The sequence below is a fragment of the Macaca nemestrina genome, chromosome X, assembly GCF_043159975.1.
Source record: "Macaca nemestrina isolate mMacNem1 chromosome X, mMacNem.hap1, whole genome shotgun sequence".
Lineage (NCBI taxonomy): Eukaryota > Metazoa > Chordata > Mammalia > Primates > Cercopithecidae > Macaca > Macaca nemestrina.
The window spans coordinates 89,642,979-89,668,218 of NC_092145.1; the positions used below are offsets into that span (position 1 = coordinate 89,642,979).

General features: G+C 37.0%; 1 protein-coding gene and 1 pseudogene across 17 annotated transcripts in view; one reads left to right on the plus strand and one right to left on the minus strand.

Annotated features, from left to right (window-relative positions):
* The window catches only part of LOC105476707 (zinc finger CCCH-type containing 12B), a 433,900-nt gene that overhangs the window by 57,660 nt on the left and 351,000 nt on the right, over positions 1-25,240 (minus strand). For 12 of the 17 annotated variants that reach the window (XM_071088669.1, XM_011732879.3, XM_071088670.1 and 9 more), the window contains 2 exons: positions 9,944-10,068; positions 7,706-7,875 (listed from right to left, as the gene is read on the minus strand). The exons of 2 other annotated variants lie outside the window; for them this stretch is intronic. The gene's annotated coding sequence lies outside the window, so the exon portion shown is untranslated. Of the gene's footprint in view, positions 1-7,705; positions 7,876-9,939; positions 10,069-25,240 lie in introns of all 17 variants that reach the window. 3 more of the 17 variants (XM_071088668.1, XM_071088665.1, XM_011732883.3) reach the window with 2 other exon arrangements.
* On the plus strand, positions 15,357-16,003 carry LOC105476705 (peroxiredoxin-like 2C pseudogene; annotated as a pseudogene).

The following is a 25,240-nucleotide window of genomic DNA, read 5'->3' on the forward strand; positions in this document are numbered from 1 at the left end:
TCCTTTTTAAATTACCCAGTATTGGGCAGTTCTTTATAGTGGTGTGAGAGTGGACTAATACAGTGCCTACTTCAGTAATATGAAGTTAAAAATCAAATACTATGAGTGCTCACTTGATTTTTTCTTCTTAAGAATGTGATATTTTTGTTTAGATAGTTATTAAATTTGGTGTTCCTGTGGGAGGGATGCTCGATGGAGCCATCGTACTCTATCCGTAATCAATTAATGCTTAGTAATTTACAAAATGGTTTTACATATGCTATCTCTTTCAATCCTAACAATCTTACTGTGGGGTGAATGGCATAATCCCTGTTGCATAAATGAAGAAATAGACTCAGAGACATTATTCTTTCTTCCTTTTTCTCTATTGAGACAATCTACAAGGCCCGTCATAGGAACTATATTCTTCACAAGAAAAACACGGACTGATTAACATCCAACTTGAATTCAGTTCATCCTTCTCTGAATTCCTATTGTAAAGTCAGTTTTATGTATTTTACTACTGACGTGCTATTTTTTCTTTTTCAGTCTTTTCCTGTGTATTGTAATTTAGCAATGTAAAAAGACAAGCATAGATTTTACAATTAATGAATTTGATTCCTAGCTGACCTTGATGCATACTTGTTGTGTGATTTTATACAGGTTATATAGATCTCCAAAACTCAGTTTCCCCACCTGTGAAATGTGGATAACAATCCTTACCTCACAATCTCGTTTGGTTTATCAAATAAGAAAATTGACATAAAGTCTTCCCTCCTTCCTTCCTTCCTTCTTTCCTTCCTTCCTTCCTTCCTTCCTTCCTTCCTTCCTTCCTTCCTTCCTTCCCTCCCTCCCTCCCTTCCTTGCTTCCTTCCTCTCTCCTGCCCTCTCTTCTTCCCTCCCTTCCTTTCTTAAAATATGTCCACCATCAGGCTGAAAGCCCCATGATGTCAGTGCACATATCTTAAACCTCTGTCGTTTCCCCAACAGAGTTGGATTCATAATATTTGATACCTATGACATACTTATTGTGTTATTTTATACAGGTTATTTTGTTCTCCAAACCTCAGCTTCCCCACCTGTGGAATGTGGATAACAATCCTTACCTCACAATCTCATTTGGTTTATCAAATAAGCAAATTGATATAAGATTTTCCTTCCTCTTTTCTTCCCTCCCTCCCTCCTATCCTTCCTTTCTTCCTTCCTTCCTTCCTTCCTTCCTTCCTTCCTTCCTTCCTTCCTTCCTTCCTTCCTTCCTTCCTTCCTTCCTTCCTCCCTCCCTCCCTTCCTTCCTTCCTTCATCCCTTCCTCCCTTCCTCTCTCCTTTCCTCTCTTACTCCCTCCCTTTTTTTCTTAAAATATGTCTGCAATCAGGCTAAAGCCCCATGATGTCAGTGCACATATCTTAAACCTCTGTTGCTTCCCCAACAGAGTTGAATTCATAATATTTGATACCTACATTTACTTGGAATTGGAAGGCTTGGAATGCATGTTTTTGGAGTACTAGGCATCTACATAGTCTCATCATCTAAGATCAACTTCAAGAGCCTTTGAATCTAAAATACTTTGCTGGATCTAATTAAAATTTCAACATGCTAATAAGTGAGTTAATGGCTTCCATCTTCACAAATCATTGATTTGTCAAAAAGGAGATGCAGTTTCTTTGATTTTAATGAATAGGTTTCCCCAGAAACTACACATTTTCTGAAATCATTATTAATAGCAATTTTAAACACAAACTCTCCATTGGTGGCTTTTGTTGTTGCTATGACACCAATAACAAGCAGTCACTACACTCATTGGCAGAGATAACTCACTTTAAACCCCTTAAAGTTTGCAATTACTTTTGGTTGGAGGTTAGTGAAAAAAGTGTGAGGTATACTTCTTCAGCAGTCTCTAAAAAGTCTATACTAACACAAGGACTGTGATAGACAATCCCTAGAAAAATTGACATCTTCATATATCCCGTTCTTTATTCTTTCTCTTTCTGTTGTATGCCTGAGGGTTACAGCTCCAAATATTATATTTAAATAACCACTTTCTTCAAATGATATTACAGTGCTTTACAAATACTATTTCTTTAATCTTTCATAATGTCTAGAGCTCTGAAAGATACATTAATATTTTATTTGTACATTTGCTTGCATCTTGTTCAGAGCCTCAGTCTCAAATCTGAACAATTTTTTAAAAGAATATAAAACATTGTCTTTCTTTTTTTTTAAATTTTTAAAAATTTTTTATTATTATTATACTTTAAGTTCTAGGGTACATGTGCATAACGTGCAGGTTTCTTACATATGTATACTTGTGCCATGTTGCTGTGCTGCACCCATCAACTCGTCAGCACCAATCAACTCGTCATTTACATCAGGTATAACTCCCAATGCAATCCCTCCCCCCTCCCCCGTCCCCATGATAGGCCCCGGTGTGTGATGTTCCCCTTCCTGAGTCCAAGTGATCTCATTGTTCAGTTCCCACCTATGAGTGAGAACATGTGGTGTTTGGTTTTCTGTTCTTGTGATAGTTTGCTAAGAATGATGGTTTCCAGCTGCATCCATGTCCCTACAAAGGACACAAACTCATCCTTTTTGATGGCTGCATAGTATTCCATGGTGTATATGTGCCACATTTTCTTAATCCAATCTGTCACTGATGGACATTTGGGTTGATTCCAAGTCTTTGCTATTGTGAATAGTGCCGCAATAAACATACGTGTGCATGTGTCTTTATAGCAGCATGATTTATAATCCTTTGGGTATATACCCAGTAATGGGATGGCTGGGTCATATGGTACATCTAGTTCTAGATCCTTGAGGAATCGCCATACTGTTTTCCATAATGGTTGAACTAGTTTACAATCCCACCAACAGTGTAAAAGTGTTCCTATTTCTCCACATCCTCTCCAGCACCTGTTGTTTCCTGACTTTTTAATGATCGCCATTCTAACTGGTGTGAGATGGTATCTCATTGTGGTTTTGATTTGCATTTCTCTGATGGCCAGTGATGATGAGCATTTTTTCATGTGTCTGTTGGCTGTATGAATGTCTTCTTTTGAGAAATGTCTGTTCATATCCTTTGCCCACTTTTTGATGGGGCTGTTTGGTTTTTTCTTGTAAATTTGTTTGAGTTCTTTTTAGGTTCTGGATATTAGCCCTTTGTCAGATGAGTAGATTGCAAAAATTTTCTCCCATTCTGTAGGTTGCCTGTTCACTCTGATGGTAGTTTCTTTTGCTGTGCAGAAGCTCTTTAGTTTAATGAGATCCCATTTGTCAATTTTGGCTTTTGCTGCCGTTGCTTTTGGTGTTTTAGACATGAAGTCTTTGCCCATGCCTATGTCCTGAATGGTACTACCTAGGTTTTCCTCTAGGGTTTTTATGGTATTAGGTTTAACATTTAAGTCTCTAATCCATCTTGAATTAATTTTCGTATAAGGAGTAAGGAAAGGATCCAGTTTCAGCTTTCTACTTATGGCTAGCCAATTTTCCCAGCACCATTTATTAAATAGGGAATCCTTTCCCCATTTCTTGTTTTTCTCAGGTTTGTCAAAGATCAGATGGCTGTAGATGTGTGGTATTATTTCTGAGGACTCTGTTCTGTTCCATTGGTCTATATGTCTGTTTTGGTACCAGTACCATGCTGTTTTGGTTACTGTAGCCTTGTAGTATAGTTTGAAGTCAGGTAGCATGATGCCTGCAGCTTTGTTCTTTTGACTTAGGATTGTCTTGGAGATGCGGGCTCTTTTTTGGTTCCATATGAACTTTAAAGCAGTTTTTTCCAATTCTGTGAAGAAACTCATTGGTAGCTTGATGGGGATGGCATTGAATCTATAAATAACCTTGGGCAGTATGGCCATTTTCACGATATTGATTCTTCCTATCCATGAGCATGGTATGTTCTTCCATTTGTTTGTGTCCTCTTTTATTTCACTGAGCAGTGGTTTGTAGTTCTCCTTGAAGAGGTCTTTCCCATCCCTTGTAAGTTGGATGCCTAGGTATTTTATTCTATTTGAAGTAATTGTGAATGGAAGTTCATTCATGATTTGGCTCTCTGTTTGTCTGTTACTGGTGTATACGAATGCTTGTGGTTTTTGCACATTAATTTTGTATCCTGAGACTTTGCTACCCCACAGAAATACAAACTACCATCAGAGAATACTATAAACACCTCTATGCAAATAAACTAGAAAATCTAGAAGAAATGGATAATTTCCTGGACACTTACACTCTTCCAAGACTAAGCCAGGAAGAAGTTGAATCCCTGAATAGACCAATAGCAGGCTCTGAAATTGAGGCAATAATTAATAGCCTACCAACCAAAAAAAGTCCAGGACCAGATGGATTCACAGCTGAATTCTACCAGAGGTACAAGGAGGAGCTGGTACCATTCCTTCTGAAACTATTCCAATCAATAGAAAAAGAGGGAATCCTCCCTAACTCATTTTATGAGGCCAACATCATCCTGATACCGAAGCCTGGCAGAGACACAACAAAAAAAGAGAATTTTAGACCAATATCCCTGATGAACATCGATGCAAAAATCCTCAATAAAATACTGGCAAACCGGATTCAGCAACACATCAAAAAGCTTATCCACCATGATCAAGTGGGCTTCATCCCTGGGATGCAAGGCTGGTTCAACATTCGCAAATCAATAAACATAATCCAGCATATAAACAGAACCAAAGACAAGAACCACATGATTATCTCAATAGATGCAGAAAAGGCTTTTGACAAAATTCAACAGCCCTTCATGCTAAAAACGCTCAATAAATTCGGTATTGATGGAACGTACCTCAAAATAATAAGAGCTATTTATGACAAACCCACAGCCAATATCATACTGAATGGGCAAAAACTGGAAAAATTCCCTTTGAAAACTGGCACAAGACAGGGATGCCCTCTCTCACCACTCCTATTCAACATAGTGTTGGAAGTTCTGGCTAGGGCAATCAGGCAAGAGAAAGAAATCAAGGGTATTCAGTTAGGAAAAGAAGAAGTCAAATTGTCCCTGTTTGCAGATGACATGATTGTATATTTAGAAAATCCCATTGTCTCAGCCCAAAATCTCCTTAAGCTGATAAGCAACTTCAACATTGTCCTTATTCTTAAGTATTCTTACTTGTTTATACTTTTAGCATACATAAATAACAGTGACTCTTCCCTTTTTAATTCATTTTCCAGATGAGATCCACTTATTCTAAGCCTGGATAAAATAATCTACAGCTTGAGGTAGTGGAAAAAAAACTGGGCTTAGAAATAGACTACAGTTGGATTTCTGGATCCATCATGTACTGGCTATGTGACTTTGTGCAAACCTTTAACCTCCTTGAGGCTCAATTACTTAATTTACCATGTAAAGATAAATAATAAAATATTGTCATTTTTATGAGATTCAAATGATATGATGGATCTTTAAAATACTTTGAAAATGTAAAGGATTATGCTAATTCTACTTCCAGTAAAGTTATTAATGTAAGTGAATGTTTATTATAATTCACAACAGAGAAATCATTTGTGCATTTTTTTCTTTTTCCTTTTGAGATATAAAATAGCATCCTAAAACTTAAATATATAATTTAAATCTTTCTATTAAAATTAAGAATAGGATATTCAAATATCAATGTTGGAATAGACCTTAGAGATAATCTAGTCTATCCCACATTACTGTATAAAAGGGGACAGTGAGGCCAAGAGGAAAAAGAAACCTTTTTTAGATTATACAATCAGGCAGTGGTAAAATCAGGATTGGACCTCTGGTTCCCTTTCTTCCCATTCAATGTATTTCCTACTCTACTACAATGTCTTACCTAAATGGTCTTGTTGGGCTTTGTTAGGAAACTACTGTTCATCTCCAACTTTTCATTCACTGCTTTGAACCAAGATTTTAATATGAACTGTCAAGCAGGCTTCTCCTTGGTGGGAGATTACTTTTCACAAAGAGAATGACCTAGAAGGCAATTCTTTCACACATTTTACCTTCCTGCCAGTAGATTGTAAACCATTGCATGGCTACTGAGGCTATAGGTAGGACAACCAGAAAATGTGAACCAAGGCTGGAGGTCATGTTAGTTTTTCCTTAGGGATATACAGATATTGGTCTTGCTGGAGCAACAAATAGAAAATAAGTTAGTGACTAGCATATGGTAAATATTCCTTTGGTGTTCATTTTATTCCATTTCTCCTCACATTATGGTAGAATGTTATTGCTTACAAGGTACTTTCCTATTTTTTATTTCAAGTTATTTTCACAACAAATACATGAGGTAAGGATTATTTTCATATTACAGATGAGAAAATTGAGGCTCCGAGAGAGTAAATTAATAGCCAAACTTTACACGGTAAACAAGAGAGCTGAGATTTAAACCTAGATTCTCTGATCTCAAGTGAAGGAATCTTTCCAGTATACCATAATGGCCTATGATTTTGCCATACTTAATGAATTCTGAAAAATATTACTAAAGATGTGACTGTGAATTAATAAATGCCACGTGGAAGAAGTTCTAATGATTGTAACTAAACTTACATATTTTATAAAAAATAAACATATCTCAACCTTTCTTTGAACCTATATAAATACTTTTTTTTCTACCTTTTTTTTTTTTTTTAAATACAGACGAGGTCTCACTATGTTGCACAGGCTGATCTTGAACTCCTAAGCTCAAGTGATCCTCTCGCTTTGGCCTCCCAAAATGCTGGGATTGCAGGCATGAGCCACCATGCCCAGACAGCCACCATGCCTGGTCAACTACCTAAATACTCCTAAATTATAAGAAGAGGCTTCAATTGTTTAGACTGATCAAGTGTCCAAAAGTATGCAACACAAGTCTAGAATCAGTTAGAATTAACTTTGCATTGCTGATTTAGCTAAACAAACAGATCTCAGAAGTTGGAAGGGTTCAATTCTACACTTACAAAGGATATACTTATTCTGGAAATTTTGGTTCTCACTTATGTATTAATAATATATGGAAAAATGCAGAAGGAAAAAGAAAAAAAAAAGAATCATAGATGCTTTATTCCTGAGAATCGTTGCTTCTTTCTCTAGTGCAATTTTTTTTAAGTTGCATAAATTGTGGTTGTGAAGTATTTTCTGAATATACCACGTGAAAAACTTTCCTCGAAAAACTAAAGTAGGGGCACAATGAAATGGAGGTAGAATTCTTCATAAGAAAAGCATGAAATGATATAGTCACATTTTTCTCTTACATATTTAGTTCTTTCTAAGCACAGTGTTAGAAGTCAGAGAGATCTGGATATAAAACAAAACCCTAAATTTAATAGTTATATGATCTTAGGCAAGTCAAATAACCTGCTTAAGATAGTTTTTTAATTTGTAAAATGGAGACGATAATACCTACATCATAGGATTGCTATGAGGATTAAATGTGATAACACATGTAAAGCTCTTGGTACTTGATTTGTAAAGTTCAATAAGTGATATTCCCTTTCCTCTCGCCCCTTCCTATGATGATTTCCTGTTAACTCCAAAAGCCTACATATTTTCAACCTAAGAAGATAATTTTATTAGCTGTGTTGTTTAGATTTTCACCACTGCTTTGATGCCTCAGTCTATCTGGAAGAAAGCTTCACTTTCTTACAAATAAAATGCCTTAACTTTTCATATTACACAGATCATCTCACTATAGTTTACCCTTTCAAGCACATGCACACACACACACAACAACAACAACAACAACAACAACAACAACAACCACTAAAGTACCCACCTCTTAACACCTCAAAAATGTCCAATGTCTGGCACAGATCCTCAGCATGCTCAATTCTTCTTTGGAGGTCTGTAGTCCATGTCTGTATTTTTTACTTTTGTGACTTATCCATCACAACATGGCTTTTATCCTCTGTTGCTGAGGCAGAAATGCCAAAAGGAGTCCATAGCCTTGGGTAAAATAGATTCAATGAGCAGAAGGCAAACCTATGATTAGAACTTGATAAATCGACCACTGAAACACCTTTTACCCATTTAAAGTTAAGTATTATAATTAGGGCACAAAGATATTTGGATCTCACAGGCTGAGATAATTGTGCCAATTATTCAATAATTGTGCTAATCTGAGATGTAGCACTTTTTTAGTCTTTTATACATATTGACCCTGAGAATATTCCACAGGCCTAAGAAAACTTATTTTGTGACCGTAAGTAAGATTCAGTTTAAGAGAATAATAGCTGAGTTATATGTATAATTTTGAATTATATTTACATAAATTATAAATAAGACTATTTTTAAAAAGAGAACCACAGATGAACAGTGAATTTAATAACCATTATCTAAATTTTATTAAGTAGCAAAATGTTTTTATATAGATCTTATCCATGATTTACAGATTAGGTATGACTATTTCCTCTTTTTGACCTTTTATGCAAAACAAAATAAGATCATAAATCTTAAAAGACCACAATTTAGAATAAACATTAATTCCTAACTGCTTGAAATACATCAGATTTTCACCATGAGGAGACTTTTCTGATCCAATTAAATGAAAAGACATATGTACAGTTTACAAACTTGACAGAAACATACAAACAAAAAAACACCTGAATAAGAAGAGCCATCCCTTTCTACCTCACTCCAAAATAAAATAATAAGTCATTTTGAGAACATTAAAATTAAAATGTTAATCATTACACTGATAACCACTTGATATTTCATAATTTTAGGTGGTTCAAAAAATGTTTTCTATCTAGAAGTCAGATCATTAAACTATGGTCCAGAAGCAAATTGTGGCCTAACAAAGATTTGTGGAGGTTCTTATTATTCTTCCCACTCCACAGCTTTGGGAATTTTTCCATTCCTTAAAGATTACTTTAGTTGTATAGTGACTGTATTTTCCAAACTCCAAATCAGGCCATAAGTTCTGACACATGGGGGTTTTGTGTTGTTTCTTGGTCCTGGATGCAATCTGGGAGGTGTAACTTAGATATTAAAAAATTAGAATTTCAGGACACATGACATTAGGACCTCCTAAGGGTGTGTCAAGAAAATAAACAGATAAAAGAAAAAAATTAGAAGTTTTGGGATATTCTGAAGGCTTAGAAAGATAATGAAAGAGAATGTTTGAAATTAAGAATGCCTTGGAAAATTTGTTTACTGTGTGAATAAATCATCTGAGTCAAGGTTATTGGATAGGTTAAAAAATCAGTTAAAATCGAGAAGAAACTGGAAATCTTATTTAATCTGAAATTATTAGAAAGTATATTCCATGGTTCATTCATACACAAGAAAATTTCAAAAAATGGTATGTAGCTTTATGTAAATATAATCATAACTCTCTATTAGATGTGTGACATGTTCAAGAGTGAGGTGCTTTCCTAGAGTTGATATTGTAGGGATCTTAGGGTTGCTGCCCAACTTTGTATTATCAAGCTGTGGAAAAATCTATTCCCTTGAAGCACTGAGATTTGAGCTGACCATGCTAGCAAACATGTTATTTGCAGCTCCTTGTTGCCACAACTATCATGATGAAAGAGTCAATTTTGTGTACCTATATCTGTTCCTGAGAAGTCCCCTTCTGATCCTACAGTTTTAATGATTTATAAATGCAATAACAATATCTTTGTGGGTAGTCAAGAAAAGGGTCACAAGTTGCCTCCACAGTCAGGAAGTACACTAAGAAGGTTCTGACTAGTTTTCATTCTGCTATACTGAGCTTCACGAGGACAGGGTGAGTGTTATTCATTTCTAAGGCCCTGTGCTAAGCCTTGCATATAGTAGATGTTCAATAAATAACTGCTAAATAACTTGTAAGATCCTCAAGGAAGAAAGCATTTTCCTGATCTTCCAAGTTTTTCATTTTGTACTCATCATTGAATAGCAGCTATTTTTGTGAGTTGACTATCATCACATAGGCAAACATAATAAGAAGCAATGTTTTGAAGAAGCAGATAGAGTGAGTCACATAATAGTGCAAATGTAGATATGTATCCTAGAGGAGCTGTTACTCACCTACCTTTCTGTGTGACCAGGATGAAGGAGATAGGTGGTCATTATCTCTTCTTTCAAGTATCGCCAGGGAAACCCATCATTCTTAAAAGAAGCAGTGGTATCTTGCAACTTGGCTATTTAGTCTATTTCCTTGTAGAGGGGTAAAAACAAACAGAATTGGTGACTGTTAATTACATAACCCCCTCAGAATTAAATCTTTATAGAAGACAGAGGTAGTGAAAGGGATTAAAAAAGAATATTAGCCTTTGCTAGCTTTTCAGAAATTAATCCTCACGATTGTCTGACTAGACAGAGACAGAAAGAGAGAGGGAGGTAAACTAAAATAAACATGGCATAGCAATGACAAAGAACAAATACATATGCAAACACAACATGATCCAAAGAATTTTCTAAAATTCATAAGCAAGTTAAAGGGCTATCTGTCAGGACAGATGACCATCATGAAGAAGAAACGAGCTCCTATTAAAAGAAGAAGCCAAATAGGCTGGGAGCGGTGGCTCACGCCTGTAATCCCAGCACTTTGGGAGGCTGAGGCGGGCGGATCTCGAGATCAAGAGATCGAGACCATGGTGAAACTCCGTCTCTACTAAAAATACACACACACACACACCAAAAAAAACAAAAACAAAAACAAAAACAAAAACAAAAAAATAGCCTGGTGCGGTGGCGGGCGCCTGTAGTCCCAGCTACTCAGGAGGCTGAGGCAGGAGAATGGTACGAACCCGGGAGGCGCAGCTTGCAGTGAGCTGAGATTGTGCCACTGCCCTCCAGCCTGGGCAACAGAGAAAGACCCCATCAGAAGAAGAAGAAGAAGAAGGAGGAGAAGGAGGAGGAGAAGAAGGAGGAGGAGGAGGAGGAAGAGGAGAATAAGAAGAAGAAGAAAAGGAGGAGGAGGAGGAGGAGGAGAAGATGAAGAAGAAGAAGAAGAAGAAGAAGAAGAAGAAGAAGAAGAAGAAGAAGAAGAAGAAGAAGAAGAAGAAGAAGAAGAGAAGAAGAAGAAGAAGAAAGAAGAAAAAAGAAAGAAGAAGAAGAAGAAGCCGCCACAAAATAAGCCTTCTTCCACCATTTGGAAAAAAGCACCATCCTCTTTTGTAGAACTGACAAACCAGAAACCATTTTTCCCCGATGGGGAAAACCACCTTTCTTCTGCTTGGGCTTTTTTTTTTTTTCTCTCTTTTTCTTTTTTTCATTCTATATTTACCAAGAAATATATCGCTGCGATAGACAGTTCATGTACAGTAAATCATCAATATAGTTTAAGCCAATAAAAGCCAAATTGAGACTATTAAGTAGCATAATGCTGTGTAACAGTCCAGTGCTTGACTTACTTAAATATATACATTCTTTGGTGAAATTAGCTTCATTCAGTTTTATGTTTTTACACAAAAATGTTTTTAAGAGGGACAGTAAACCAGAGAGAAGAAACCTGCAGAACTTTGGAGCCTAACTTACATGTGTTATTCATAATTATATTTTCTAACAATAAAGATATGCTCCAATTTGAAGGCATTATTTGAGATTGGCCATGCAAGAGTAAACATGGACTGGATATTTGAGTGCCCAAAATCTTTTATTGGGGGCAGGAACCCAAAACATATAATTCAAAGACTGAATATAAATATTTGTTAATGTGCTAAAAAATCAACAATCAGTCATGATGATATTCTTGTTACCCCTTATACTAGCCTTCTGTGTTTCACAGGAAGTAAATTATCAAACACAAATGAACCTTCCAAGAATGTCAAAATGTATCAGTTATTAGTTAAGGACTTAAAGAAAATGTTCTAAGGCTATAGCCTTCTTTAATATGATAATACATCTGAAGAAAGAAAAACTAAAATTTCAGAAAATATAATTTCATAGATGCAATCAGAAAAAAATCAAGAAGTTAAAAACCAATAAAATGTCATAAAATTATAGCTTACCAAATAATTCCATATATTTACCTCATTTGAGTTTTAGAACCAACATATAAAAAAGGGAAATATTATTTCCTTCATTGTCTAAATAAGAACAGTGACAAATTTTAATGTTACTGTACTTATTCTAACTCATGAAACTCCAGAACTGGAATACAGGTCTTCTGATCTCTAGTACACTTTTTCTTCTGCCTGCTAGAATGCATATACCACAATTTGTTTATTCATTCAACTGTGATGAACCCTTGAGTTATTTCCAGTTTTACAAATTAAGTTGCTATGATTATTTGTATACACGCCTTTGTGTAGATATATTCTTTTATTTGCCTTGATTAAATATCTAAGAATGAAATGACTGATTCATATGGTAGTTGTATGGTTAACTTAAGAAGCTGCCAAACTGTTTTTCAAAGTAGTTGTACCAATTTGCATTTCCATCTGCAGTGTATGTAGGAGATCTAATTGCTCCATATCCTTGCTATTGTTTTATATGGTCCATTTTTAAGCCATTGTAATAGGTAAGTGGTGGTATCTCATTGTGGTTTTAATTTGCATTCCCCTAATAGCTAACGATACTGAGCTTCTTTTCCTGCGTTTATTTGCTATTGCTATCTCTATTTATGGTGAAGTATCTATTCAAATATTTTGTGTTTTTAAAATTTTCTTATATTGTCAAATTTTCACAAAACAAGTTTATTGAAGTTTAATTCATGAAAATACAATTCATCCAGTTAAAGTACAAGAATACCTTGGAAATACTGCAAATTCAGTTCCCGACCACTACAAGAAAGCAAATATTGTAACAAAGTAAGTATCACAATAAAGTGAGTCACATGAATTTTTAGTTTTCTATTTCATATAAAAGTTATGTTTACACTATATTGTAGTCTATTAAGTGTGCAATAGCATTATGTCTAAATAATGCACATTCTTTTATTGAAAATATTTTAGTGCTTGCCTGAAAATGCTAACAATCATCCAAACCTTCAGTGAGTTGTAATCTTTTTACTGATGGAGGGTCTTGCCTTGATGTTTATGGCTGCTGAATGATCAGGGTGGTGGCACGTAAAGAATGAGGTAGCTGTGGCAATTTCTTAAATCTAGAAAATAGTAAAGTTTGCCAAATTCATTGACCCTTTCTTTTATACCATTTCTCTACATCATGTGATTCTGGTTGATAACATTTTACCCACAGCAGTACTTCTTTTAAAATTAAAGTCTATGCTGTCAAACCCCACCACTGCTTTATCAAATATGTTTATGTAATATTATAAGTCCTTTGTTGTCATTTCAACAATGTTCACAGCATCTCCACCAGGAGTAGATTCTATTCCAAGAAACTGCTTTCTTTGCTTATACATAAAAAGCAATTCCTCATTTATTAAAAAGTTTTAACATAAGACTGCAGCAATTCTGTTACATCTTCTGGCTCCACTTCTAATTCTAGTTTTCTTGCTATTTCCACCAAATCTGCAGTTATTTGTTCCAGTGAAGTCTTGAACCCCTCAAAGTCATCCTTGGGGTTGGAATCAACTTATTCCAAACTCCCATTAATGTTGATATTTTGACCTCCTCCCATGAAGTGCAAATGTTCTTAATGGCAGCGAGAATGATGAATCACTTCTAGAAGGTATAATTTACTTTTTCCCAGATTCATCAGAGGAGTCATTATCTCTGGCAACCATAGTCTTACGAAATGTATTTCTTAAATAACAGGACTTGAAAATCAGTATTACTCTTTGATCTCTAGGCTGCAGGATGAATGCCACATTAGCAGGAAAGAAAACAACATCAATCTTCTTATACATCTCCATCAGAGCTCTTGTGTGACTAGATGCATTTTCAATGAGAAGTAATATTTTGAAAGGATTTTTTTTCTGAGGTGGTCTTAACAGTAGGCCTAAAATATTCAATAAACCATGCTGTAGTGCTGTAAACAGATATGCTGTTATATGGACTTGGTTGTTCCATTTATAGAGAATAAGCAGAGTAGATTTAGCATAATTCTTAAGGGCACTAGAATTTTCAAAATGGAAAATGAGCATTGGCTTCAAATTAAAGTAATCAGCTGCATTATCCCCTAACAAACAAGTCAGCCTGTCCTTTGAAGTTTTAAAGCCAGGAAATGATTTCTCCTGTCTAGCTATATAAGTCCTAGGTGGCAGCTTCTTTCTGTACAGGGCTGTTTTGTCTACACTGAAAATCTGTTGAAAAGCTTGCCTTCTGCTAGCTTTTGAATTTGCTTGCTCTTGCTTCTCTAGTTCTTTTAATTGCGATGTTAGGGTGTCAATTTTAGATCTTTCCTGCTTTCTCTTGTAGGCATTTAGTGCTATAAATTTCCCTCTACACACTGCTTTAAATGTGTCCCAGAGATTCTCATACATTTTCTCTTTGTTCTCATTGGTTTCAAAGAACATCTTTATTTCTGCCTTAATTTTGTTATTTACCCAGTAGTCATTCAGGAGCAGGTTGTTCAGTTTCCATGTAGTTGTGCAGTTTTGAGTGAGCTTCTTAATCCTGAGTTCTAATTTGATTGCACTGTGGTCTGAGAGACTGTTTTTTATGATTTCCGTTCTTTTGCATTTGCTGAGGAGTGTTTTACTTCCAATTATGTGGTCAATTATAGAAAAAGTGTGATGTGGTGCTGAGAAGAATGTATATTCTGCTGATTTTGGGTGGAGAGCTCTATAGATGTCTATTAGGTCTGCTTGGTCCAGAGCCGTGTTCAAGTCCTGAATATCATTGTTGAGTTTCTGTCCCATTGATCTGTCTCATATTGACAGTGGGGTGTTAAAGTCCCCTACTATTATTGGATGGGATTCTAAGTCTTTTTGTAGATCTTAAGAACTTGCTTCATGAATCTGGGTACTCTTGTATTGGGTGCATATATATTTAGGATAGTTAGCTCTTCTTGCTGCATTGATCCCTTTATCATTATGTAATGCCCTTCTTTGTCTTTTTTGATCTTTGTTGGTTTAATGTTTGCTTTATCAGAGACTAGGATTGCAACTACTGCTTTTGTTTTTCTTTCCATTTGCTTGGTTAATATTCATCCATCCCTTTATTTTGAGCCTATGTGTGTCTTTGCATAAGATGGGTCTCCTGAATACTGCACACCAATGGGTCTTGACTTTTTATCCAATTTGCCAGTCTATATCTTTTAATTGGGGCATTTAGCCCATTTACATTTAAGGTTAATATTGTTATGTGTTAATTTGATCCTGTCATTATGATGCTAGCCGGTTATTTTGCACATTAGTTGATGCAGTTTCTTCATAGTGTTTATGGCCTTTATAATTTGGTGTGTTTTTGCTGTGGCTGGTACCGATTTTTCCTTTCCATATTTAGCGCTTCCTTTAGGAGCTCTTGTAAGGCAGGAGTGGTCGTGACAAAATCTCTCAGCATTTGTTTGTCTGTAAAGGATTTTATTTCTCCTTTGCTTATGAAGCTAGTTTGGCTGGGTATGAAATTCTGAGTGGAAAATTATTTTCTTTAAGAATGTTGAAGTTCAGCGGTGGTGTTGCCCCTGTCCAGGCCCTGAGTGGCCCTGAGCATGGGCAGTCCCTGGTGGCTGCCATAGCCGAGCTACCAGTGCTGGACTCCCACGGGCAGTGGGTGCTGTTTGGAGCTCTCCTCCGGGAGCGCCGCACCATGGTACTGTTTGTGCAGCATTTCCTGTTTTACATTTGCAAGGAATATGTAGAGGCTCTGTGAAAAATCCTGAAGAGTTTCTTACAAGAAGCAAATGTCATCCTTATAGTGATTGAACAGTCATCCTACCATCCTATTGAGCCTTTTTGCAAACTGCCTGGATAGTCTCATGAAATCTATTTCATCCTGAGAGGGAAATTTATAAAAGATTGGGAATGAAAAGAGGTGAAGAAATGGCCTCATCAGGACAGAGCCCCCACGTAAACTCTCAGGAAGCCTTTGGAGCTTGTGGTGGGCAGTGACTGGCCCTCTCTTTGATTTTCAAGGAGATCCAGCTCAGCAAGGTGGAACTCTCATTTTAGGTTCAGGTAACAACATCCATTTTATACACCATGAAAGGAATACGTTGGATCACAAACCTATCAACTGTTTTACAGCTTGTAGGAGTTTAACATGTGAACTTTACAAACAGACTTTCAGTTATCCATGTGTGAGTTAACATGGTATCTGCAACTTTCGACTGGACCTCCTGGAATGTGACCTTCAATGCTGGGGTGTAATATCCCTGTGCAGTGTCTAACCTGCTGTCCCTTTCCAGCCTTTGAGGATTTAGGAAAGCATAAAGAGGCCTTGAACCAGTTGAACTGCATGCTGAGAAGCATCAGTTGTCAAAAATGTGATAATACTTTCATTTTATAGCTTTTAAAATTTTATGCAAAATAACAAATATGAATATACAAAATATAACTTTAAAAAATTATAAAATCATAAATATAATTTCAATCATTTTACATTATGGTATATTCAGTCAATGAAAGATTTTTTGGGGAATTAATACAAATTCTGATGAAGAATATATAAAGGGAAGGGAGAGCAACACAAGACCATTATATTCAGTGAAGAAAGCAAAATATTAAATTCTGTCAACAATGTAACTGCATTTTTATATGTATATATTTGTATTTTTGTGTGCTTAGGAAAAAGACAGGACACAAACACCAAAATGTTGCCAGTAGGTATCTCTGTGTTAAGATGATAGTGTTATTATTTTCTTTTCTGCATTTCCCAACTGTTCTATAATGAGCATGATTAATATTGTTGGGCCAGGAAAAGGTCTTTAAACATTATCTGACAATTTTATGCCTATAAAACCACCTTCTAAAGCGCAAATTATATAGGCTGCAGTCCATATTTCTACCCTAATTGCTTTACTCACAGGAAGTGTGGCAATCCGAATATCTCACATATAGCCAGTGTCCACGGCACCTTCTCATTACACACTTGCTATCCATTTCACCAGGATTTTTGGGAATTGGGGGAGCTATGGAGAAAAATTTTGTTTTAGATATTTAAGATATGTATTTAAAACACAGTTAGTGTGCTTTTTGAAAGGGAACTGTAAGAATTTCATTTTATTTATTTATTTTTCAGACAGAGTCTTGCTCTATCTCTCAGGCTGGAGTGCAATGGTGCTATCTTAGCTCACTGCAACTTCTGCCTCCTGGGTTCAAGTGATTCTCCTGCCTCAGCCTCCCAAGTAGCTGGGATTACAGGCACCTGCCAATACACCTGGCAACTTTTTGTATTTTTAGTAGAGACAGGGTTTCACCATGTTGGCCAGGCTGGTCTTGAGCTCCTGACCTCAGCCTCCCAAAGTGCTAGAATTACAGGCATGTGCCACCACACCTGGACAAGAATTGTTCAAATTTTAAAAACTTTGTGACTTAAATGTACCCTATGGTTTAGTTGTGCTTTCCTAGAGAACTGGTATTTCCCACCCGCAAATTGCTCTTATTTGGAAGATTTGTCAATTTTTTATTTTTCTAGAAACTTAATCTGTTTAGTTGGGAAGTGTCCCAGAATTCCTGATGAAAAAAGTACAGCAAAATCAGGATTTTGGTAATAATTAGCAAGTATAATATTGCTTTGAACTCAATGCTTTTATATGAAGCATATGAAGTTACAAAAAATTAATGTATTAAAATATTTGAATATATTTTCATGTTTGTATAATCATGTTTTTATTCAATAAAATGAAATTTCTCATTTAAATTTTTTTTTAAAAAAGAATGTTGAATATTGACCCCCACTCTCTTCTGGCTTGTAGGGTTTCTGCAGAGAGATCCACTGTTAGTCTGATGGGCTTCCCTTTGTAGGTAACCCAACCTTTGTCTCTGGCTGCCCTTAACATTTTTTTCTTCATTTCAACCTTGGTGAATCTGATGATCATGTGTCTTGGGGTTGCTCTTCTCGAGGATTATCCTTGTGGTGTTCTCTGTAGTTCCTGAATTTGAATGTTGGCTTGTCTTGCTAGGTTGGGGAAGTTCTCCTGAATAATATCCTGAAGAGTGTTTTCCAACTTGGTTCCATTCTCCCCATCACTTTCCATTACAACAATCAAATGTAGGTTTGGTCGTTTCACATAGCCCCATATTTCTTGGAGGCTTTTTCCATTCCTTTTCATTCTTTTTCTCTAATCTTATCTTCACGATTTATTTCATTAAGTTGGTCTTCAATCTCTGATATCCTTTCTTCCACTTTATCAATTTGGCTATTGATGCATGTGCATGCTTCATGAAATTCTTGTGCTGTGTTTTTCAGCTCCATCAAGTCATTTATTTTCTTCTCTAAACTAATTATTCTAGGTAGCAAAACCTCTAACCTTTTTTCAAGGTTCTTAGCTTCCTTGAATTGGGTTAGAACAGGCTTTTTTAGCTCAGAGGAGTTTGTTATTACCCATCTTCTCAAGCCTAATTCTGTCAATTCATCAAACTCATTCTCCATAGTTTTGTTTCCTTGCTGGTGAGGAGTTGTGATCCTTTGGGGGAGAAGAGGCATTCTGCTTTTTGGAATTTTCAGACTTTTTGGGCTGGTTTCTCCTCATTTTTGTGGATTTATCTACCTTTGGTCTTTGATGTTGGGACCTTCGTATGCTGTTTCTGTGTGGACGTCCTTTTTGTTGATGTTGATGCTATTACTTTCTGTTTGTTAGTTTTCCTCTAAAAGTCAGGCCCCTCTGCTGCAGGTCTGCTGGAGTTTGCTGGAGGTCCACTCCAGATCCTGTTTGCTGGGTATCACCAGCGGATGTTGCAGAACAGCAAAGATTGCTGCTTGTTTATTCCTTTGGAAGCTTTGTACTAGGGGGCACCTGCCAGATGCCAGCCAGTGCTCTCCTGTATGAGATGTCTGTCGGCCCCTGCTGGGAGGCGTCTCCCCATCAGGAGGCACAGGGGTCACGGACCCACTTGAGGAGACAGCCTGTCCCTTAGCAGAACTGGAGCGCTGTGATGGGAGATCTGGTGCTCTCTCTTCAAAGTCAACAGGTAGGAACGTTTAAGTTTGTTGAAGCTGTGCCCACAACTTCCCCTTCCTCTAGGTGCTCTGTTCCAGGGAGATGGGAGTTTTATCTATAAGCCCCTGACTGGGGCTGCTGCCTTTCTTCCTGAGATGCCCTGCCCAGAGAGGAGGAATGTAGAGAAGAAGCCTGGCTACAGCGGCTTTGCCAAGCTGTGGTGGGCTCTTCCCAGTTTGAACTTCCTGGTGACTTTGTTTACACTGTGAGGGGAAAACCGCCTACTCAAGCCTCAGTAATGGTGGACACCCCTCCCACACCAAGCTTGAGTGTCCCAGGTCAACTTCAGACTGCTGTGCTCGCAGCGAGAATTTCATGCCAGTGGATCTTAGCTTGCCGAGCTCTGTGGTGATGGGATCCGCTGAGCTAGACCACTTGACTCCCTGGCTTCAGCCTCCTTTCCATGGGAGTGAACAGTTCTGTCTCACTGGCATTCCAGGCACCACTGGGGTATGAAGAAAAACTAGCAGTTTTAATTATATTCACATCTTTTCCTTTGCATTCAGAACTTGGCTGACTGTTTGGTGCAAGAACCTTGCTATCTTGGTTGTCAACATGCCTTCTTCACTAAGTTTAATGATTTCTAGTGTTTTAAGGTGAGAGACATGAGACTCTTCCTTTCACTTGAACACTAATTGTAGGATTATTAATTGACTTAATTTCAATATCGTTTTGTCTCAGAGAATAGAGATGCCCCAAAAGAGGGGGAGATATGAGGGAACAGTTGGTTAGTGGAGAAGGTGATCTTTGTTTTTGTTTTTGTTGTGTGTTTCAGAACACACATTTATTAAGTACCCTGTTGTACTTAATAATAAAATACATTTAATAATAATACATTTAATAATATTTTAATAATAAAATACACTTAATAATAAAAATACATTTATTAAGTACCCTGTTGTATATGGGTGCAGTCCATGGCATCCCCAAACAATAGCAATGGTAATATCAAAGATCACTTATCACCCACACACAGTGGCTCATGCCTGTAATCTGAGCACTAAGAAGGAGGCCAAGGGGGCAGATAGCTTGATCTCAAGAGTTTGAGGCCAGCCTGGGCAACATGGCGAAATATCATACACACACACACACACACACACACACACACACACACACACTAGCCGGGCGTGGTCGCGCACACCTTGTAGTCCCACAACTTGGCAGGCTGAGTTGGGAGGATCACTTGAGCCTAGGAGGTCAAGGCTGCAGTGAGCCATGATCGTGTCACTGCATTCCAGCCTGTGTGACAGAGTGAGACCCTATCCCAGAAAACAAAAACAAAAACAAAAACAAAGATCTCTTATCGCAGATCACCATAACAGATATAATTATAATGAAAATGTTTCAAATACTGTGAGAATAACTAAAATGTGACACAGAGATATGAAGTGAGCATACATTGTTGGAAAAATGATGCCAATAGACTTGCTCTACACAGGATTGTTACAAACCTCCAATTTGTAAAAAAAAGGCAGCATCTGGGAAACATAATGAAGTAAAGCACAGTAAAAACATATGTATGTATAAAGCTTAGTGAGTTTTAGTATATAGAGAATTGTACAACTATTATCACTATTTAATTCCAAAAAGATTTTATCACCCCCAAAAAGAAACCTATACCCGTGGGCTATCACTTCCCCTATTTTCTTTTTCTTTCTTTCTTTTTTTTAAAAATTATACTTTAAGTTCCGGGATACATTTGCAGAATGTGCAGTTTTGTTACATAGGTATACACATGCCATGGTGGTTTGCTGCACCCATCAACACATCACTTACATTAGTTATTTCTCCTAATGTTATCCCTCCCCTAGCCTCCCACCCCCAGGGCAGACCCTGGTGTGTGATGTTCCCCTATGTCCATGTGTTCTCATTTTTCAGCTCCCACTTATGAGTGAGAACATGCGGTGTTTGGTTTTCTGATCTTGCGATAGTTTGCTGAGAATCATGGTTTCCAGCATTATCCATGTCCCTGCAAAAACATGAACTCATCATTTTTTTTATGGCTGCATAGTATTCCATGGCATATATGTGCCACATTTTCTTTATCCAGTCTATTATTGATGGACATTTGGGTTGGTTCCAAGTCTTTGCTATTGTGAATAGCACTGCAATAAACATACTCGTGCATGGGTCTTTATAGTAGAATAATTTATAATCATTTGGGTATACACCCAGTAATGAGATTACTGGGTCAAATTGTATTTCTGGTTCTAGATTCTTGAGGAATAAGCACACTGTCTTCTACAATGGTTGATCTAATTTAAATTCCCACCAACAGTATAAAAGTGTTCTTATTTCTCCACATCCCCTCCAGCATCTGTTCTTTCCCGACTTTTTAATGATCGCCATTCCAACTAGCGTGAGATGGTATCTCATTGTGGTTTTGATTTGCATTTCTCTGATGACCAGTGATGATGAGCATTTTTTCATATGTCTGTTGGCTGCATAAATGTCTTCTTTTGAGAAGTATCTGTTTATATCCTTCACCCACTTTTTGATGAGGTTGTTTGTTTTGTCTTGTAAATTTAAGTTCTTTGTAGATTCTGGATATTAACCCTTTGTCAGATGGATAGATTGCACATTTTTTCTCCCATTCTGTAGGTTGCCTGTTCACTCTGATGATAGTTTCTTTTGCTGTGCAGAAGCTCTTTAGTTTAATTAGTTCCCATTTGTAAATTTTGGCATTCGTTGCCATTGCTTTTGGTGTTTTAGACATGAAGTCTCTGCCCATGCCTGTGTCCTGAATGGTATTGCCTAGGTTTTCTTCTAGGATTTTTACAGTTCTAGGTCTTTTAAGTCTTTGTTCCATCTTCAGTTGGTCTTTGTATAAGGTGTAAGGAAGGGGTCCGGTTTCAGTTTTCTGCCCGGTTTCAGTTTTCTGCATATGGTAGCCAGTTTTCCCAGCACCATTTATTAAATAGGGAATCCTTTCCCCATTGCTTGTTCTTGTCAGGTTTGTCAAAGATCAGATTGTTGTAGATGTGCAGTGCTATTTCTGAGGCCTCTGTTCTGTTCCATTGGTCTATATATCTCTTTTGGTACCAGTACCATGCTGTTTGGTTACAGTAGCTTTGTAGTAGAGTTTGAAGTCTGGTAGCATGATGCCTCCAGCTTTTTTCTTCTTGCCCAGGATTGTCTTATTTATGCGGGCTCTTTTTTGGTTCCATATAAAGTTTAAAGTAGTTTTTATTTTATTTTATTTTATTTTATTTTTTTCCCAATTCTTTGAAGAAAGTCAGTGGTAGCTTGATGGGGATAGCATTGAATCTATAAATTACTTTGGGCAGTATGGTCATTTTCACAATACTGATTCTTTCCATCCATGAGCATGGAATATTCTTCCATTTGTTTGTGTTCCCTCTTATTTCCTTGAGCAGTGGTTTATAGTTCTCCTTTAAGAGGTCTTTCACATCCCTTGTAAGTTGTATTCCTGCATATTTTATATTCTTAGTAGCAATTGTGAATGAGAGTTCACTCATGATTTGGCTCTCTGTCTGTTATTGGTGTATAAGAATGCTTGTAATTTTTGCATATTGATTTTGTATCCTGAGACTTTGCTGAAGTTGCTTATCAGCTTAAGGAGATTTGGGGCTGAGACGATGGGGTTTTCTCAATATAAAATTATGTCATCTGCAAACAGAGATAATTTGACTTCCTTTTTTCCTATTTCAATACCATTTGTTTGTTTCTCTTGCCTGATTGCCCTGGCAAGACCTGCCAATTCTATGTTGAATAGGAGCTGTGAGAGAGGGTATCCTTGTCTTTTGCCGATTTTCAGAGAGAATGCTTCCAGTTTTTGCCCATTCAGCATGATGGCTGTGGGTTTGTCATAAATAGTTCTTATTATTTTGAGATACATTCCATTAATACCCACTTTATTGAGAGCTTTTACCATGAGGGGGTGTTGAATTTTGTCAAAGGCCTTTTCTGCATCTATTGAGATAATCATGAGGTTTTTGTGATTGCTTCTGTTTATATGATGGGTTATGTTTATTGATTTGCATATATTGAACCAGCCTTGCATCCCAGGTAAGAAGCTAACTTGAGAGTGGCAAATAAGCTTTGTGATTTGCTGCTGGATTCGGTTTGCCAGTATTGTATTGAGGATTTTCACCTTGATGTTCATCAAGGATATTGGCCTGACATTTTCTTTTTTTGTTGTGTCTCTGCCAGGTTTTGGTATCAGGATGATGCTGGCTTCATAAAATGAGTTAGGGAGGATTCCCTCTTTTCCTATTGTTTGGAATAATTTCAGAAGGAATGGTACCAGCTCCTCTTTGTCACTCAGGTATAATTTGGTTGTGAATCCATTTGTTCTTGGACTTTTTCTTGGTTGGTAGGCTATGAATTCATGCCTCAACTTCAGAACTTGTTATTGGTTTATTCAGGAATTCAACTTCTTCTTGGTTTAGACTTGGGAGGGTGTGTGTCCAGGAATTTATCCATTTCTTCTAGATTTTCTAGTTTCTTTGCATAGAGGTGTTTATAGTATTCTCTCACGGTAGTTTGTATTTCTATGGGATCAGTGGTGATATACCCTATATTTTTTTTATTTGGTCTATTTGATTCTTCTCCCTTTTCTTTTTTATTAGTCTGGCTATCTATTTTGTTGATCTTTACAAAAAAAAAAAACAGCTCCTGGATTCATTGATTTTTTTTAAGGGTTTTTCGTGTCTCTATCTCCTTCAGTTCTGCTCTGGTCTTAGTTATTTCTTGTCTTCTACCAGATTTTGAATTTGTTCGCTGTTACTTCTTTAGTTCTTTTAATTTTGATGTTAGCGTGTCAATTTTACATCTTCCCTGCTTTCTCTGGTGGGCATTTGGTGCTATAAATTTCCCTCCACACAGTGGTTTAAATGTGTCCGAGAGATTCTGGTACATTGTGTCTTCGTTCTCATTGGTTTCAAAGAACATCTTTATGTCTGCCTTCATTTTGTTATGTACCCAGGAGTCATTTAGGAGCAGGTTGTTCAGTTTCCATGCAGTTGTGCGGTTTTGAGTGAGTTTCTTGATCCTGAGTTCTAGTTTGTTTGCACTGCGGTCTGACAGACTGTTTGTTATGATTTCCATTCTTTTGCATTTGCTGAGGAGCTTTTTACTTCCAATTATGTGGTCAATTTTAGAATAAGTGTGATGTGGTACTCAGAATATTGTGTATTCTGTTGATTTGGGGTGGAGAGTTCTGCAGATGTTTATTAGGTCTGCTTTGTCCAGAGCTGAGTTCAAGTCTTGAATATCCTTGTCAATTTTCTGTCTCGTTGATCTGTCTAATATTGACAGCGGGGTGTTAAAATCTCCCACTATTATGGTGTGGTAGTCTAAGTCTCTTTGTAGGTCTCTAAGAACTAGCTTCATGAATCTGGTTGCTTCTGTATTGGGTGCATATATATTTAGGGTAGTTAGCTTTTCTTGCTGCATTGATCCCTTTACCATTATATAATGCTCTTCTTTTTCTCTTTTGATCTTTGTTTGTTTAAAGTCTGTTTTATCAGAGATTAGGATCCCAACTCCTGCTTTTTTGCTTGGTAAATATTCCTCCATCCCTTTATTTTGAGCCTATGTGTGTCTTTGCATGCCAATGTGTCTCCTGAATACGGCACACTGATGCGTCTTGACTCTTTGTCCCATTTGGCAGTCTGTGTCTTATAATTGGGGCATTTATCCCATTTACATTTAAGGTTAATATTGTTCTGTGTGAATTTGATCCTGTCATTATGATGCTAGCTGGTTGTTTTGTCCTTTAGTTGATGCAGTTTCTTCATAGTGTCAATGTTTTTCACAATTTGGTATGTTTCTGGAGTGGCTGGTACTGGCTGTTCCTTTCCATGTTTAGTGTCACCTTTAGGATATCGTGTAAGGCAGGCCTGGTGGTGACAAAATCTCTCAGCATTTGCTTGTCTGTAAAAGATTTTATTTCTCCTTAAATTATGAAGCTTAGTTTGGTTGGATGTAAAATTCTGGGTTGAAAATTATTTTCTTTGAGAACGTTGAATATTGGCCCCCACTCTCTTCTGGCTTCTAGGGTTTCTGCAGAGAGATCCGCTGTTAGACTGATGGACTCCCCTTTGTGGATAACCCAACCTTTCTCTGGCTGTGCTTAACATTTTTTCCTTCATTTTAACCTTGGCGAATCTGACAATCATGTGTTTTGGGGTTGCTCTTTTTGAGGAGTATCTTTGTGCTGTTCTCTGTATTTCCTGAATTTGAATGTTGACCTCCCTTGCTAGGTTGGGGAAGTTCTCTTGGATAATATCCTGAAGAGTGTTTTCCAACTGGTTCCATTCTTCTCATCACTTTCAGGTACACCAATCAAATGTAGATTTGGTCTTTTCACATAGTCCCATATTTCTAGGAGGCTTTATTCATTTCTTTTTATTTT